General features: G+C 45.2%; 47 non-coding genes and 1 pseudogene across 47 annotated transcripts in view; all 48 read left to right on the top strand.

Annotated features, from left to right (window-relative positions):
* Positions 1–52, top strand: part of LOC124850330 — a 119-nt gene extending 67 nt beyond the window's left edge. The window contains exon 1 of the ribosomal RNA XR_007031235.1: positions 1–52. This exon is cut by the window's left edge and continues 67 nt beyond it. This is a non-coding gene — a ribosomal RNA (5S ribosomal RNA).
* Positions 53–152: 100 nt separating this feature from the next.
* Positions 153–271, top strand: LOC124850329. The gene has a single exon (XR_007031234.1). It is a non-coding gene; the product is annotated as a 5S ribosomal RNA (ribosomal RNA).
* Positions 272–371: 100 nt separating this feature from the next.
* LOC124850328 lies at positions 372–490 on the top strand. The gene has a single exon (XR_007031233.1). It is a non-coding gene; the product is annotated as a 5S ribosomal RNA (ribosomal RNA).
* A 100-nt stretch (positions 491–590) lies between these two features.
* On the top strand, positions 591–709 carry LOC124850327. Its single transcript, XR_007031232.1, has one exon. It is a non-coding gene; the product is annotated as a 5S ribosomal RNA (ribosomal RNA).
* Positions 710–809: 100 nt separating this feature from the next.
* LOC124850326 lies at positions 810–928 on the top strand. The gene has a single exon (XR_007031231.1). It is a non-coding gene; the product is annotated as a 5S ribosomal RNA (ribosomal RNA).
* Positions 929–1,028: 100 nt separating this feature from the next.
* On the top strand, positions 1,029–1,147 carry LOC124850325. Its single transcript, XR_007031230.1, has one exon. It is a non-coding gene; the product is annotated as a 5S ribosomal RNA (ribosomal RNA).
* Positions 1,148–1,247: 100 nt separating this feature from the next.
* On the top strand, positions 1,248–1,366 carry LOC124850324. The gene has a single exon (XR_007031229.1). It is a non-coding gene; the product is annotated as a 5S ribosomal RNA (ribosomal RNA).
* Positions 1,367–1,466: 100 nt separating this feature from the next.
* LOC124850323 lies at positions 1,467–1,585 on the top strand. The gene has a single exon (XR_007031228.1). It is a non-coding gene; the product is annotated as a 5S ribosomal RNA (ribosomal RNA).
* Positions 1,586–1,685: 100 nt separating this feature from the next.
* On the top strand, positions 1,686–1,804 carry LOC124850322. Its single transcript, XR_007031227.1, has one exon. It is a non-coding gene; the product is annotated as a 5S ribosomal RNA (ribosomal RNA).
* A 100-nt stretch (positions 1,805–1,904) lies between these two features.
* Positions 1,905–2,023, top strand: LOC124850321. The gene has a single exon (XR_007031226.1). It is a non-coding gene; the product is annotated as a 5S ribosomal RNA (ribosomal RNA).
* Positions 2,024–2,123: 100 nt separating this feature from the next.
* On the top strand, positions 2,124–2,242 carry LOC124850320. The gene has a single exon (XR_007031225.1). It is a non-coding gene; the product is annotated as a 5S ribosomal RNA (ribosomal RNA).
* Positions 2,243–2,342: 100 nt separating this feature from the next.
* Positions 2,343–2,461, top strand: LOC124850319. The gene has a single exon (XR_007031224.1). It is a non-coding gene; the product is annotated as a 5S ribosomal RNA (ribosomal RNA).
* Positions 2,462–2,561: 100 nt separating this feature from the next.
* On the top strand, positions 2,562–2,680 carry LOC124850318. Its single transcript, XR_007031223.1, has one exon. It is a non-coding gene; the product is annotated as a 5S ribosomal RNA (ribosomal RNA).
* A 100-nt stretch (positions 2,681–2,780) lies between these two features.
* LOC124850317 lies at positions 2,781–2,899 on the top strand. The gene has a single exon (XR_007031222.1). It is a non-coding gene; the product is annotated as a 5S ribosomal RNA (ribosomal RNA).
* Positions 2,900–2,999: 100 nt separating this feature from the next.
* Positions 3,000–3,118, top strand: LOC124850316. The gene has a single exon (XR_007031221.1). It is a non-coding gene; the product is annotated as a 5S ribosomal RNA (ribosomal RNA).
* Positions 3,119–3,218: 100 nt separating this feature from the next.
* On the top strand, positions 3,219–3,337 carry LOC124850315. Its single transcript, XR_007031220.1, has one exon. It is a non-coding gene; the product is annotated as a 5S ribosomal RNA (ribosomal RNA).
* A 100-nt stretch (positions 3,338–3,437) lies between these two features.
* LOC124850314 lies at positions 3,438–3,556 on the top strand. The gene has a single exon (XR_007031219.1). It is a non-coding gene; the product is annotated as a 5S ribosomal RNA (ribosomal RNA).
* Positions 3,557–3,656: 100 nt separating this feature from the next.
* LOC124850313 lies at positions 3,657–3,775 on the top strand. The gene has a single exon (XR_007031218.1). It is a non-coding gene; the product is annotated as a 5S ribosomal RNA (ribosomal RNA).
* A 100-nt stretch (positions 3,776–3,875) lies between these two features.
* On the top strand, positions 3,876–3,984 carry LOC124850353 (annotated as a pseudogene).
* A 100-nt stretch (positions 3,985–4,084) lies between these two features.
* LOC124850312 lies at positions 4,085–4,203 on the top strand. The gene has a single exon (XR_007031217.1). It is a non-coding gene; the product is annotated as a 5S ribosomal RNA (ribosomal RNA).
* A 100-nt stretch (positions 4,204–4,303) lies between these two features.
* Positions 4,304–4,422, top strand: LOC124850311. Its single transcript, XR_007031216.1, has one exon. It is a non-coding gene; the product is annotated as a 5S ribosomal RNA (ribosomal RNA).
* Positions 4,423–4,522: 100 nt separating this feature from the next.
* Positions 4,523–4,641, top strand: LOC124850310. The gene has a single exon (XR_007031215.1). It is a non-coding gene; the product is annotated as a 5S ribosomal RNA (ribosomal RNA).
* A 100-nt stretch (positions 4,642–4,741) lies between these two features.
* LOC124850309 lies at positions 4,742–4,860 on the top strand. The gene has a single exon (XR_007031214.1). It is a non-coding gene; the product is annotated as a 5S ribosomal RNA (ribosomal RNA).
* Positions 4,861–4,960: 100 nt separating this feature from the next.
* LOC124850308 lies at positions 4,961–5,079 on the top strand. The gene has a single exon (XR_007031213.1). It is a non-coding gene; the product is annotated as a 5S ribosomal RNA (ribosomal RNA).
* Positions 5,080–5,179: 100 nt separating this feature from the next.
* Positions 5,180–5,298, top strand: LOC124850307. The gene has a single exon (XR_007031212.1). It is a non-coding gene; the product is annotated as a 5S ribosomal RNA (ribosomal RNA).
* A 100-nt stretch (positions 5,299–5,398) lies between these two features.
* LOC124850306 lies at positions 5,399–5,517 on the top strand. Its single transcript, XR_007031211.1, has one exon. It is a non-coding gene; the product is annotated as a 5S ribosomal RNA (ribosomal RNA).
* A 100-nt stretch (positions 5,518–5,617) lies between these two features.
* On the top strand, positions 5,618–5,736 carry LOC124850305. The gene has a single exon (XR_007031210.1). It is a non-coding gene; the product is annotated as a 5S ribosomal RNA (ribosomal RNA).
* Positions 5,737–5,836: 100 nt separating this feature from the next.
* Positions 5,837–5,955, top strand: LOC124850304. The gene has a single exon (XR_007031209.1). It is a non-coding gene; the product is annotated as a 5S ribosomal RNA (ribosomal RNA).
* A 100-nt stretch (positions 5,956–6,055) lies between these two features.
* Positions 6,056–6,174, top strand: LOC124850303. Its single transcript, XR_007031208.1, has one exon. It is a non-coding gene; the product is annotated as a 5S ribosomal RNA (ribosomal RNA).
* A 100-nt stretch (positions 6,175–6,274) lies between these two features.
* On the top strand, positions 6,275–6,393 carry LOC124850302. The gene has a single exon (XR_007031207.1). It is a non-coding gene; the product is annotated as a 5S ribosomal RNA (ribosomal RNA).
* Positions 6,394–6,493: 100 nt separating this feature from the next.
* Positions 6,494–6,612, top strand: LOC124850301. The gene has a single exon (XR_007031206.1). It is a non-coding gene; the product is annotated as a 5S ribosomal RNA (ribosomal RNA).
* Positions 6,613–6,712: 100 nt separating this feature from the next.
* On the top strand, positions 6,713–6,831 carry LOC124850300. Its single transcript, XR_007031205.1, has one exon. It is a non-coding gene; the product is annotated as a 5S ribosomal RNA (ribosomal RNA).
* A 100-nt stretch (positions 6,832–6,931) lies between these two features.
* Positions 6,932–7,050, top strand: LOC124850299. Its single transcript, XR_007031204.1, has one exon. It is a non-coding gene; the product is annotated as a 5S ribosomal RNA (ribosomal RNA).
* Positions 7,051–7,150: 100 nt separating this feature from the next.
* Positions 7,151–7,269, top strand: LOC124850298. The gene has a single exon (XR_007031203.1). It is a non-coding gene; the product is annotated as a 5S ribosomal RNA (ribosomal RNA).
* Positions 7,270–7,369: 100 nt separating this feature from the next.
* On the top strand, positions 7,370–7,488 carry LOC124850297. Its single transcript, XR_007031202.1, has one exon. It is a non-coding gene; the product is annotated as a 5S ribosomal RNA (ribosomal RNA).
* A 100-nt stretch (positions 7,489–7,588) lies between these two features.
* LOC124850296 lies at positions 7,589–7,707 on the top strand. The gene has a single exon (XR_007031201.1). It is a non-coding gene; the product is annotated as a 5S ribosomal RNA (ribosomal RNA).
* Positions 7,708–7,807: 100 nt separating this feature from the next.
* On the top strand, positions 7,808–7,926 carry LOC124850295. The gene has a single exon (XR_007031200.1). It is a non-coding gene; the product is annotated as a 5S ribosomal RNA (ribosomal RNA).
* A 100-nt stretch (positions 7,927–8,026) lies between these two features.
* LOC124850294 lies at positions 8,027–8,145 on the top strand. Its single transcript, XR_007031199.1, has one exon. It is a non-coding gene; the product is annotated as a 5S ribosomal RNA (ribosomal RNA).
* Positions 8,146–8,245: 100 nt separating this feature from the next.
* LOC124850293 lies at positions 8,246–8,364 on the top strand. Its single transcript, XR_007031198.1, has one exon. It is a non-coding gene; the product is annotated as a 5S ribosomal RNA (ribosomal RNA).
* A 100-nt stretch (positions 8,365–8,464) lies between these two features.
* LOC124850292 lies at positions 8,465–8,583 on the top strand. Its single transcript, XR_007031197.1, has one exon. It is a non-coding gene; the product is annotated as a 5S ribosomal RNA (ribosomal RNA).
* A 100-nt stretch (positions 8,584–8,683) lies between these two features.
* LOC124850291 lies at positions 8,684–8,802 on the top strand. Its single transcript, XR_007031196.1, has one exon. It is a non-coding gene; the product is annotated as a 5S ribosomal RNA (ribosomal RNA).
* Positions 8,803–8,902: 100 nt separating this feature from the next.
* Positions 8,903–9,021, top strand: LOC124850290. The gene has a single exon (XR_007031195.1). It is a non-coding gene; the product is annotated as a 5S ribosomal RNA (ribosomal RNA).
* A 100-nt stretch (positions 9,022–9,121) lies between these two features.
* LOC124850289 lies at positions 9,122–9,240 on the top strand. The gene has a single exon (XR_007031194.1). It is a non-coding gene; the product is annotated as a 5S ribosomal RNA (ribosomal RNA).
* A 100-nt stretch (positions 9,241–9,340) lies between these two features.
* Positions 9,341–9,459, top strand: LOC124850288. The gene has a single exon (XR_007031193.1). It is a non-coding gene; the product is annotated as a 5S ribosomal RNA (ribosomal RNA).
* Positions 9,460–9,559: 100 nt separating this feature from the next.
* Positions 9,560–9,678, top strand: LOC124850287. The gene has a single exon (XR_007031192.1). It is a non-coding gene; the product is annotated as a 5S ribosomal RNA (ribosomal RNA).
* A 100-nt stretch (positions 9,679–9,778) lies between these two features.
* Positions 9,779–9,897, top strand: LOC124850286. Its single transcript, XR_007031191.1, has one exon. It is a non-coding gene; the product is annotated as a 5S ribosomal RNA (ribosomal RNA).
* Positions 9,898–9,997: 100 nt separating this feature from the next.
* Positions 9,998–10,116, top strand: LOC124850285. The gene has a single exon (XR_007031190.1). It is a non-coding gene; the product is annotated as a 5S ribosomal RNA (ribosomal RNA).
* Positions 10,117–10,216: 100 nt separating this feature from the next.
* On the top strand, positions 10,217–10,335 carry LOC124850284. The gene has a single exon (XR_007031189.1). It is a non-coding gene; the product is annotated as a 5S ribosomal RNA (ribosomal RNA).
* The last annotated feature ends 26 nt before the right edge of the window (positions 10,336–10,361 follow it).

The raw sequence follows: 10,361 nt of genomic DNA, 5'->3' as shown, positions 1-10,361 counted from the left end.
CTGGTTAGTACTTGGATGGGAGACCGCCTGGGAATACCAGGTGCTGTAAGCTTTTAATCCAAGTATTTGAAAATGAGAGGTTTTAGCTTCTTCTGTGTAGTCTGATTTCTGTTTGAGTTGATTGAAAAAGCATGGATTTTGACTGAAAGGAAGCTTACGGCCACACCGCCTGGTTCACGCCCGATCTCGTTTGATCTCGGAAGCTAAGATAGGTTGGGCCTGGTTAGTACTTGGATGGGAGACCGCCTGGGAATACCAGGTGCTGTAAGCTTTTAATCCAAGTATTTGAAAATGAGAGGTTTTAGCTTCTTCTGTGTAGTCTGATTTCTGTTTGAGTTGATTGAAAAAGCATGGATTTTGACTGAAAGGAAGCTTACGGCCACACCGCCTGGTTCACGCCCGATCTCGTTTGATCTCGGAAGCTAAGATAGGTTGGGCCTGGTTAGTACTTGGATGGGAGACCGCCTGGGAATACCAGGTGCTGTAAGCTTTTAATCCAAGTATTTGAAAATGAGAGGTTTTAGCTTCTTCTGTGTAGTCTGATTTCTGTTTGAGTTGATTGAAAAAGCATGGATTTTGACTGAAAGGAAGCTTACGGCCACACCGCCTGGTTCACGCCCGATCTCGTTTGATCTCGGAAGCTAAGATAGGTTGGGCCTGGTTAGTACTTGGATGGGAGACCGCCTGGGAATACCAGGTGCTGTAAGCTTTTAATCCAAGTATTTGAAAATGAGAGGTTTTAGCTTCTTCTGTGTAGTCTGATTTCTGTTTGAGTTGATTGAAAAAGCATGGATTTTGACTGAAAGGAAGCTTACGGCCACACCGCCTGGTTCACGCCCGATCTCGTTTGATCTCGGAAGCTAAGATAGGTTGGGCCTGGTTAGTACTTGGATGGGAGACCGCCTGGGAATACCAGGTGCTGTAAGCTTTTAATCCAAGTATTTGAAAATGAGAGGTTTTAGCTTCTTCTGTGTAGTCTGATTTCTGTTTGAGTTGATTGAAAAAGCATGGATTTTGACTGAAAGGAAGCTTACGGCCACACCGCCTGGTTCACGCCCGATCTCGTTTGATCTCGGAAGCTAAGATAGGTTGGGCCTGGTTAGTACTTGGATGGGAGACCGCCTGGGAATACCAGGTGCTGTAAGCTTTTAATCCAAGTATTTGAAAATGAGAGGTTTTAGCTTCTTCTGTGTAGTCTGATTTCTGTTTGAGTTGATTGAAAAAGCATGGATTTTGACTGAAAGGAAGCTTACGGCCACACCGCCTGGTTCACGCCCGATCTCGTTTGATCTCGGAAGCTAAGATAGGTTGGGCCTGGTTAGTACTTGGATGGGAGACCGCCTGGGAATACCAGGTGCTGTAAGCTTTTAATCCAAGTATTTGAAAATGAGAGGTTTTAGCTTCTTCTGTGTAGTCTGATTTCTGTTTGAGTTGATTGAAAAAGCATGGATTTTGACTGAAAGGAAGCTTACGGCCACACCGCCTGGTTCACGCCCGATCTCGTTTGATCTCGGAAGCTAAGATAGGTTGGGCCTGGTTAGTACTTGGATGGGAGACCGCCTGGGAATACCAGGTGCTGTAAGCTTTTAATCCAAGTATTTGAAAATGAGAGGTTTTAGCTTCTTCTGTGTAGTCTGATTTCTGTTTGAGTTGATTGAAAAAGCATGGATTTTGACTGAAAGGAAGCTTACGGCCACACCGCCTGGTTCACGCCCGATCTCGTTTGATCTCGGAAGCTAAGATAGGTTGGGCCTGGTTAGTACTTGGATGGGAGACCGCCTGGGAATACCAGGTGCTGTAAGCTTTTAATCCAAGTATTTGAAAATGAGAGGTTTTAGCTTCTTCTGTGTAGTCTGATTTCTGTTTGAGTTGATTGAAAAAGCATGGATTTTGACTGAAAGGAAGCTTACGGCCACACCGCCTGGTTCACGCCCGATCTCGTTTGATCTCGGAAGCTAAGATAGGTTGGGCCTGGTTAGTACTTGGATGGGAGACCGCCTGGGAATACCAGGTGCTGTAAGCTTTTAATCCAAGTATTTGAAAATGAGAGGTTTTAGCTTCTTCTGTGTAGTCTGATTTCTGTTTGAGTTGATTGAAAAAGCATGGATTTTGACTGAAAGGAAGCTTACGGCCACACCGCCTGGTTCACGCCCGATCTCGTTTGATCTCGGAAGCTAAGATAGGTTGGGCCTGGTTAGTACTTGGATGGGAGACCGCCTGGGAATACCAGGTGCTGTAAGCTTTTAATCCAAGTATTTGAAAATGAGAGGTTTTAGCTTCTTCTGTGTAGTCTGATTTCTGTTTGAGTTGATTGAAAAAGCATGGATTTTGACTGAAAGGAAGCTTACGGCCACACCGCCTGGTTCACGCCCGATCTCGTTTGATCTCGGAAGCTAAGATAGGTTGGGCCTGGTTAGTACTTGGATGGGAGACCGCCTGGGAATACCAGGTGCTGTAAGCTTTTAATCCAAGTATTTGAAAATGAGAGGTTTTAGCTTCTTCTGTGTAGTCTGATTTCTGTTTGAGTTGATTGAAAAAGCATGGATTTTGACTGAAAGGAAGCTTACGGCCACACCGCCTGGTTCACGCCCGATCTCGTTTGATCTCGGAAGCTAAGATAGGTTGGGCCTGGTTAGTACTTGGATGGGAGACCGCCTGGGAATACCAGGTGCTGTAAGCTTTTAATCCAAGTATTTGAAAATGAGAGGTTTTAGCTTCTTCTGTGTAGTCTGATTTCTGTTTGAGTTGATTGAAAAAGCATGGATTTTGACTGAAAGGAAGCTTACGGCCACACCGCCTGGTTCACGCCCGATCTCGTTTGATCTCGGAAGCTAAGATAGGTTGGGCCTGGTTAGTACTTGGATGGGAGACCGCCTGGGAATACCAGGTGCTGTAAGCTTTTAATCCAAGTATTTGAAAATGAGAGGTTTTAGCTTCTTCTGTGTAGTCTGATTTCTGTTTGAGTTGATTGAAAAAGCATGGATTTTGACTGAAAGGAAGCTTACGGCCACACCGCCTGGTTCACGCCCGATCTCGTTTGATCTCGGAAGCTAAGATAGGTTGGGCCTGGTTAGTACTTGGATGGGAGACCGCCTGGGAATACCAGGTGCTGTAAGCTTTTAATCCAAGTATTTGAAAATGAGAGGTTTTAGCTTCTTCTGTGTAGTCTGATTTCTGTTTGAGTTGATTGAAAAAGCATGGATTTTGACTGAAAGGAAGCTTACGGCCACACCGCCTGGTTCACGCCCGATCTCGTTTGATCTCGGAAGCTAAGATAGGTTGGGCCTGGTTAGTACTTGGATGGGAGACCGCCTGGGAATACCAGGTGCTGTAAGCTTTTAATCCAAGTATTTGAAAATGAGAGGTTTTAGCTTCTTCTGTGTAGTCTGATTTCTGTTTGAGTTGATTGAAAAAGCATGGATTTTGACTGAAAGGAAGCTTACGGCCACACCGCCTGGTTCACGCCCGATCTCGTTTGATCTCGGAAGCTAAGATAGGTTGGGCCTGGTTAGTACTTGGATGGGAGACCGCCTGGGAATACCAGGTGCTGTAAGCTTTTAATCCAAGTATTTGAAAATGAGAGGTTTTAGCTTCTTCTGTGTAGTCTGATTTCTGTTTGAGTTGATTGAAAAAGCATGGATTTTGACTGAAAGGAAGCTTACGGCCACACCGCCTGGTTCACGCCCGATCTCGTTTGATCTCGGAAGCTAAGATAGGTTGGGCCTGGTTAGTACTTGGATGGGAGACCGCCTGGGAATACCAGGTGCTGTAAGCTTTTAATCCAAGTATTTGAAAATGAGAGGTTTTAGCTTCTTCTGTGTAGTCTGATTTCTGTTTGAGTTGATTGAAAAAGCATGGATTTTGACTGAAAGGAAGCTTACGGCCACACCGCCTGGTTCACGCCCGATCTCGGAAGCTAAGATAGGTTGGGCCTGGTTAGTACTTGGATGGGAGACCGCCTGGGAATACCAGGTGCTGTAAGCTTTTAATCCAAGTATTTGAAAATGAGAGGTTTTAGCTTCTTCTGTGTAGTCTGATTTCTGTTTGAGTTGATTGAAAAAGCATGGATTTTGACTGAAAGGAAGCTTACGGCCACACCGCCTGGTTCACGCCCGATCTCGTTTGATCTCGGAAGCTAAGATAGGTTGGGCCTGGTTAGTACTTGGATGGGAGACCGCCTGGGAATACCAGGTGCTGTAAGCTTTTAATCCAAGTATTTGAAAATGAGAGGTTTTAGCTTCTTCTGTGTAGTCTGATTTCTGTTTGAGTTGATTGAAAAAGCATGGATTTTGACTGAAAGGAAGCTTACGGCCACACCGCCTGGTTCACGCCCGATCTCGTTTGATCTCGGAAGCTAAGATAGGTTGGGCCTGGTTAGTACTTGGATGGGAGACCGCCTGGGAATACCAGGTGCTGTAAGCTTTTAATCCAAGTATTTGAAAATGAGAGGTTTTAGCTTCTTCTGTGTAGTCTGATTTCTGTTTGAGTTGATTGAAAAAGCATGGATTTTGACTGAAAGGAAGCTTACGGCCACACCGCCTGGTTCACGCCCGATCTCGTTTGATCTCGGAAGCTAAGATAGGTTGGGCCTGGTTAGTACTTGGATGGGAGACCGCCTGGGAATACCAGGTGCTGTAAGCTTTTAATCCAAGTATTTGAAAATGAGAGGTTTTAGCTTCTTCTGTGTAGTCTGATTTCTGTTTGAGTTGATTGAAAAAGCATGGATTTTGACTGAAAGGAAGCTTACGGCCACACCGCCTGGTTCACGCCCGATCTCGTTTGATCTCGGAAGCTAAGATAGGTTGGGCCTGGTTAGTACTTGGATGGGAGACCGCCTGGGAATACCAGGTGCTGTAAGCTTTTAATCCAAGTATTTGAAAATGAGAGGTTTTAGCTTCTTCTGTGTAGTCTGATTTCTGTTTGAGTTGATTGAAAAAGCATGGATTTTGACTGAAAGGAAGCTTACGGCCACACCGCCTGGTTCACGCCCGATCTCGTTTGATCTCGGAAGCTAAGATAGGTTGGGCCTGGTTAGTACTTGGATGGGAGACCGCCTGGGAATACCAGGTGCTGTAAGCTTTTAATCCAAGTATTTGAAAATGAGAGGTTTTAGCTTCTTCTGTGTAGTCTGATTTCTGTTTGAGTTGATTGAAAAAGCATGGATTTTGACTGAAAGGAAGCTTACGGCCACACCGCCTGGTTCACGCCCGATCTCGTTTGATCTCGGAAGCTAAGATAGGTTGGGCCTGGTTAGTACTTGGATGGGAGACCGCCTGGGAATACCAGGTGCTGTAAGCTTTTAATCCAAGTATTTGAAAATGAGAGGTTTTAGCTTCTTCTGTGTAGTCTGATTTCTGTTTGAGTTGATTGAAAAAGCATGGATTTTGACTGAAAGGAAGCTTACGGCCACACCGCCTGGTTCACGCCCGATCTCGTTTGATCTCGGAAGCTAAGATAGGTTGGGCCTGGTTAGTACTTGGATGGGAGACCGCCTGGGAATACCAGGTGCTGTAAGCTTTTAATCCAAGTATTTGAAAATGAGAGGTTTTAGCTTCTTCTGTGTAGTCTGATTTCTGTTTGAGTTGATTGAAAAAGCATGGATTTTGACTGAAAGGAAGCTTACGGCCACACCGCCTGGTTCACGCCCGATCTCGTTTGATCTCGGAAGCTAAGATAGGTTGGGCCTGGTTAGTACTTGGATGGGAGACCGCCTGGGAATACCAGGTGCTGTAAGCTTTTAATCCAAGTATTTGAAAATGAGAGGTTTTAGCTTCTTCTGTGTAGTCTGATTTCTGTTTGAGTTGATTGAAAAAGCATGGATTTTGACTGAAAGGAAGCTTACGGCCACACCGCCTGGTTCACGCCCGATCTCGTTTGATCTCGGAAGCTAAGATAGGTTGGGCCTGGTTAGTACTTGGATGGGAGACCGCCTGGGAATACCAGGTGCTGTAAGCTTTTAATCCAAGTATTTGAAAATGAGAGGTTTTAGCTTCTTCTGTGTAGTCTGATTTCTGTTTGAGTTGATTGAAAAAGCATGGATTTTGACTGAAAGGAAGCTTACGGCCACACCGCCTGGTTCACGCCCGATCTCGTTTGATCTCGGAAGCTAAGATAGGTTGGGCCTGGTTAGTACTTGGATGGGAGACCGCCTGGGAATACCAGGTGCTGTAAGCTTTTAATCCAAGTATTTGAAAATGAGAGGTTTTAGCTTCTTCTGTGTAGTCTGATTTCTGTTTGAGTTGATTGAAAAAGCATGGATTTTGACTGAAAGGAAGCTTACGGCCACACCGCCTGGTTCACGCCCGATCTCGTTTGATCTCGGAAGCTAAGATAGGTTGGGCCTGGTTAGTACTTGGATGGGAGACCGCCTGGGAATACCAGGTGCTGTAAGCTTTTAATCCAAGTATTTGAAAATGAGAGGTTTTAGCTTCTTCTGTGTAGTCTGATTTCTGTTTGAGTTGATTGAAAAAGCATGGATTTTGACTGAAAGGAAGCTTACGGCCACACCGCCTGGTTCACGCCCGATCTCGTTTGATCTCGGAAGCTAAGATAGGTTGGGCCTGGTTAGTACTTGGATGGGAGACCGCCTGGGAATACCAGGTGCTGTAAGCTTTTAATCCAAGTATTTGAAAATGAGAGGTTTTAGCTTCTTCTGTGTAGTCTGATTTCTGTTTGAGTTGATTGAAAAAGCATGGATTTTGACTGAAAGGAAGCTTACGGCCACACCGCCTGGTTCACGCCCGATCTCGTTTGATCTCGGAAGCTAAGATAGGTTGGGCCTGGTTAGTACTTGGATGGGAGACCGCCTGGGAATACCAGGTGCTGTAAGCTTTTAATCCAAGTATTTGAAAATGAGAGGTTTTAGCTTCTTCTGTGTAGTCTGATTTCTGTTTGAGTTGATTGAAAAAGCATGGATTTTGACTGAAAGGAAGCTTACGGCCACACCGCCTGGTTCACGCCCGATCTCGTTTGATCTCGGAAGCTAAGATAGGTTGGGCCTGGTTAGTACTTGGATGGGAGACCGCCTGGGAATACCAGGTGCTGTAAGCTTTTAATCCAAGTATTTGAAAATGAGAGGTTTTAGCTTCTTCTGTGTAGTCTGATTTCTGTTTGAGTTGATTGAAAAAGCATGGATTTTGACTGAAAGGAAGCTTACGGCCACACCGCCTGGTTCACGCCCGATCTCGTTTGATCTCGGAAGCTAAGATAGGTTGGGCCTGGTTAGTACTTGGATGGGAGACCGCCTGGGAATACCAGGTGCTGTAAGCTTTTAATCCAAGTATTTGAAAATGAGAGGTTTTAGCTTCTTCTGTGTAGTCTGATTTCTGTTTGAGTTGATTGAAAAAGCATGGATTTTGACTGAAAGGAAGCTTACGGCCACACCGCCTGGTTCACGCCCGATCTCGTTTGATCTCGGAAGCTAAGATAGGTTGGGCCTGGTTAGTACTTGGATGGGAGACCGCCTGGGAATACCAGGTGCTGTAAGCTTTTAATCCAAGTATTTGAAAATGAGAGGTTTTAGCTTCTTCTGTGTAGTCTGATTTCTGTTTGAGTTGATTGAAAAAGCATGGATTTTGACTGAAAGGAAGCTTACGGCCACACCGCCTGGTTCACGCCCGATCTCGTTTGATCTCGGAAGCTAAGATAGGTTGGGCCTGGTTAGTACTTGGATGGGAGACCGCCTGGGAATACCAGGTGCTGTAAGCTTTTAATCCAAGTATTTGAAAATGAGAGGTTTTAGCTTCTTCTGTGTAGTCTGATTTCTGTTTGAGTTGATTGAAAAAGCATGGATTTTGACTGAAAGGAAGCTTACGGCCACACCGCCTGGTTCACGCCCGATCTCGTTTGATCTCGGAAGCTAAGATAGGTTGGGCCTGGTTAGTACTTGGATGGGAGACCGCCTGGGAATACCAGGTGCTGTAAGCTTTTAATCCAAGTATTTGAAAATGAGAGGTTTTAGCTTCTTCTGTGTAGTCTGATTTCTGTTTGAGTTGATTGAAAAAGCATGGATTTTGACTGAAAGGAAGCTTACGGCCACACCGCCTGGTTCACGCCCGATCTCGTTTGATCTCGGAAGCTAAGATAGGTTGGGCCTGGTTAGTACTTGGATGGGAGACCGCCTGGGAATACCAGGTGCTGTAAGCTTTTAATCCAAGTATTTGAAAATGAGAGGTTTTAGCTTCTTCTGTGTAGTCTGATTTCTGTTTGAGTTGATTGAAAAAGCATGGATTTTGACTGAAAGGAAGCTTACGGCCACACCGCCTGGTTCACGCCCGATCTCGTTTGATCTCGGAAGCTAAGATAGGTTGGGCCTGGTTAGTACTTGGATGGGAGACCGCCTGGGAATACCAGGTGCTGTAAGCTTTTAATCCAAGTATTTGAAAATGAGAGGTTTTAGCTTCTTCTGTGTAGTCTGATTTCTGTTTGAGTTGATTGAAAAAGCATGGATTTTGACTGAAAGGAAGCTTACGGCCACACCGCCTGGTTCACGCCCGATCTCGTTTGATCTCGGAAGCTAAGATAGGTTGGGCCTGGTTAGTACTTGGATGGGAGACCGCCTGGGAATACCAGGTGCTGTAAGCTTTTAATCCAAGTATTTGAAAATGAGAGGTTTTAGCTTCTTCTGTGTAGTCTGATTTCTGTTTGAGTTGATTGAAAAAGCATGGATTTTGACTGAAAGGAAGCTTACGGCCACACCGCCTGGTTCACGCCCGATCTCGTTTGATCTCGGAAGCTAAGATAGGTTGGGCCTGGTTAGTACTTGGATGGGAGACCGCCTGGGAATACCAGGTGCTGTAAGCTTTTAATCCAAGTATTTGAAAATGAGAGGTTTTAGCTTCTTCTGTGTAGTCTGATTTCTGTTTGAGTTGATTGAAAAAGCATGGATTTTGACTGAAAGGAAGCTTACGGCCACACCGCCTGGTTCACGCCCGATCTCGTTTGATCTCGGAAGCTAAGATAGGTTGGGCCTGGTTAGTACTTGGATGGGAGACCGCCTGGGAATACCAGGTGCTGTAAGCTTTTAATCCAAGTATTTGAAAATGAGAGGTTTTAGCTTCTTCTGTGTAGTCTGATTTCTGTTTGAGTTGATTGAAAAAGCATGGATTTTGACTGAAAGGAAGCTTACGGCCACACCGCCTGGTTCACGCCCGATCTCGTTTGATCTCGGAAGCTAAGATAGGTTGGGCCTGGTTAGTACTTGGATGGGAGACCGCCTGGGAATACCAGGTGCTGTAAGCTTTTAATCCAAGTATTTGAAAATGAGAGGTTTTAGCTTCTTCTGTGTAGTCTGATTTCTGTTTGAGTTGATTGAAAAAGCATGGATTTTGACTGAAAGGAAGCTTACGGCCACACCGCCTGGTTCACGCCCGATCTCGTTTGATCTCGGAAGCTAAGATAGGTTGGGCCTGGTTAGTACTTGGATGGGAGACCGCCTGGGAATACCAGGTGCTGTAAGCTTTTAATCCAAGTATTTGACAATGAGAGGTTTTAGCTTCTTCTGTGTAGTCTGATTTCTGTTTGAGTTGATTGAAAAAGCATGGATTTTGACTGAAAGGAAGCTTACGGCCACACCGCCTGGTTCACGCCCGATCTCGTTTGATCTCGGAAGCTAAGATAGGTTGGGCCTGGTTAGTACTTGGATGGGAGACCGCCTGGGAATACCAGGTGCTGTAAGCTTTTAATCCAAGTATTTGAAAATGAGAGGTTTTAGCTTCTTCTGTGTAGTCTGATTTCTGTTTGAGTTGATTGAAAAAGCATGGATTTTGACTGAAAGGAAGCTTACGGCCACACCGCCTGGTTCACGCCCGATCTCGTTTGATCTCGGAAGCTAAGATAGGTTGGGCCTGGTTAGTACTTGGATGGGAGACCGCCTGGGAATACCAGGTGCTGTAAGCTTTTAATCCAAGTATTTGAAAATGAGAGGTTTTAGCTTCTTCTGTGTAGTCTGATTTCTGTTTGAGTTGATTGAAAAAGCATGGATTTTGACTGAAAGGAAGCTTACGGCCACACCGCCTGGTTCACGCCCGATCTCGTTTGATCTCGGAAGCTAAGATAGGTTGGGCCTGGTTAGTACTTGGATGGGAGACCGCCTGGGAATACCAGGTGCTGTAAGCTTTTAATCCAAGTATTTGAAAATGAGAGGTTTTAGCTTCTTCTGTGTAGTCTGATTTCTGTTTGAGTTGATTGAAAAAGCATGGATTTTGACTGAAAGGAAGCTTACGGCCACACCGCCTGGTTCACGCCCGATCTCGTTTGATCTCGGAAGCTAAGATAGGTTGGGCCTGGTTAGTACTTGGATGGGAGACCGCCTGGGAATACCAGGTGCTGTAAGCTTTTAATCCAAGTATTTGAAAATGAGA

This window comes from Scophthalmus maximus, chromosome 7 (assembly GCF_022379125.1).
Source record: "Scophthalmus maximus strain ysfricsl-2021 chromosome 7, ASM2237912v1, whole genome shotgun sequence".
NCBI classification, from domain to species: domain Eukaryota; kingdom Metazoa; phylum Chordata; class Actinopteri; order Pleuronectiformes; family Scophthalmidae; genus Scophthalmus; species Scophthalmus maximus.
The sequence above is the reverse complement of the archived record's forward strand: the minus strand, read 5'-3'. Positions and strand labels throughout refer to the sequence as shown.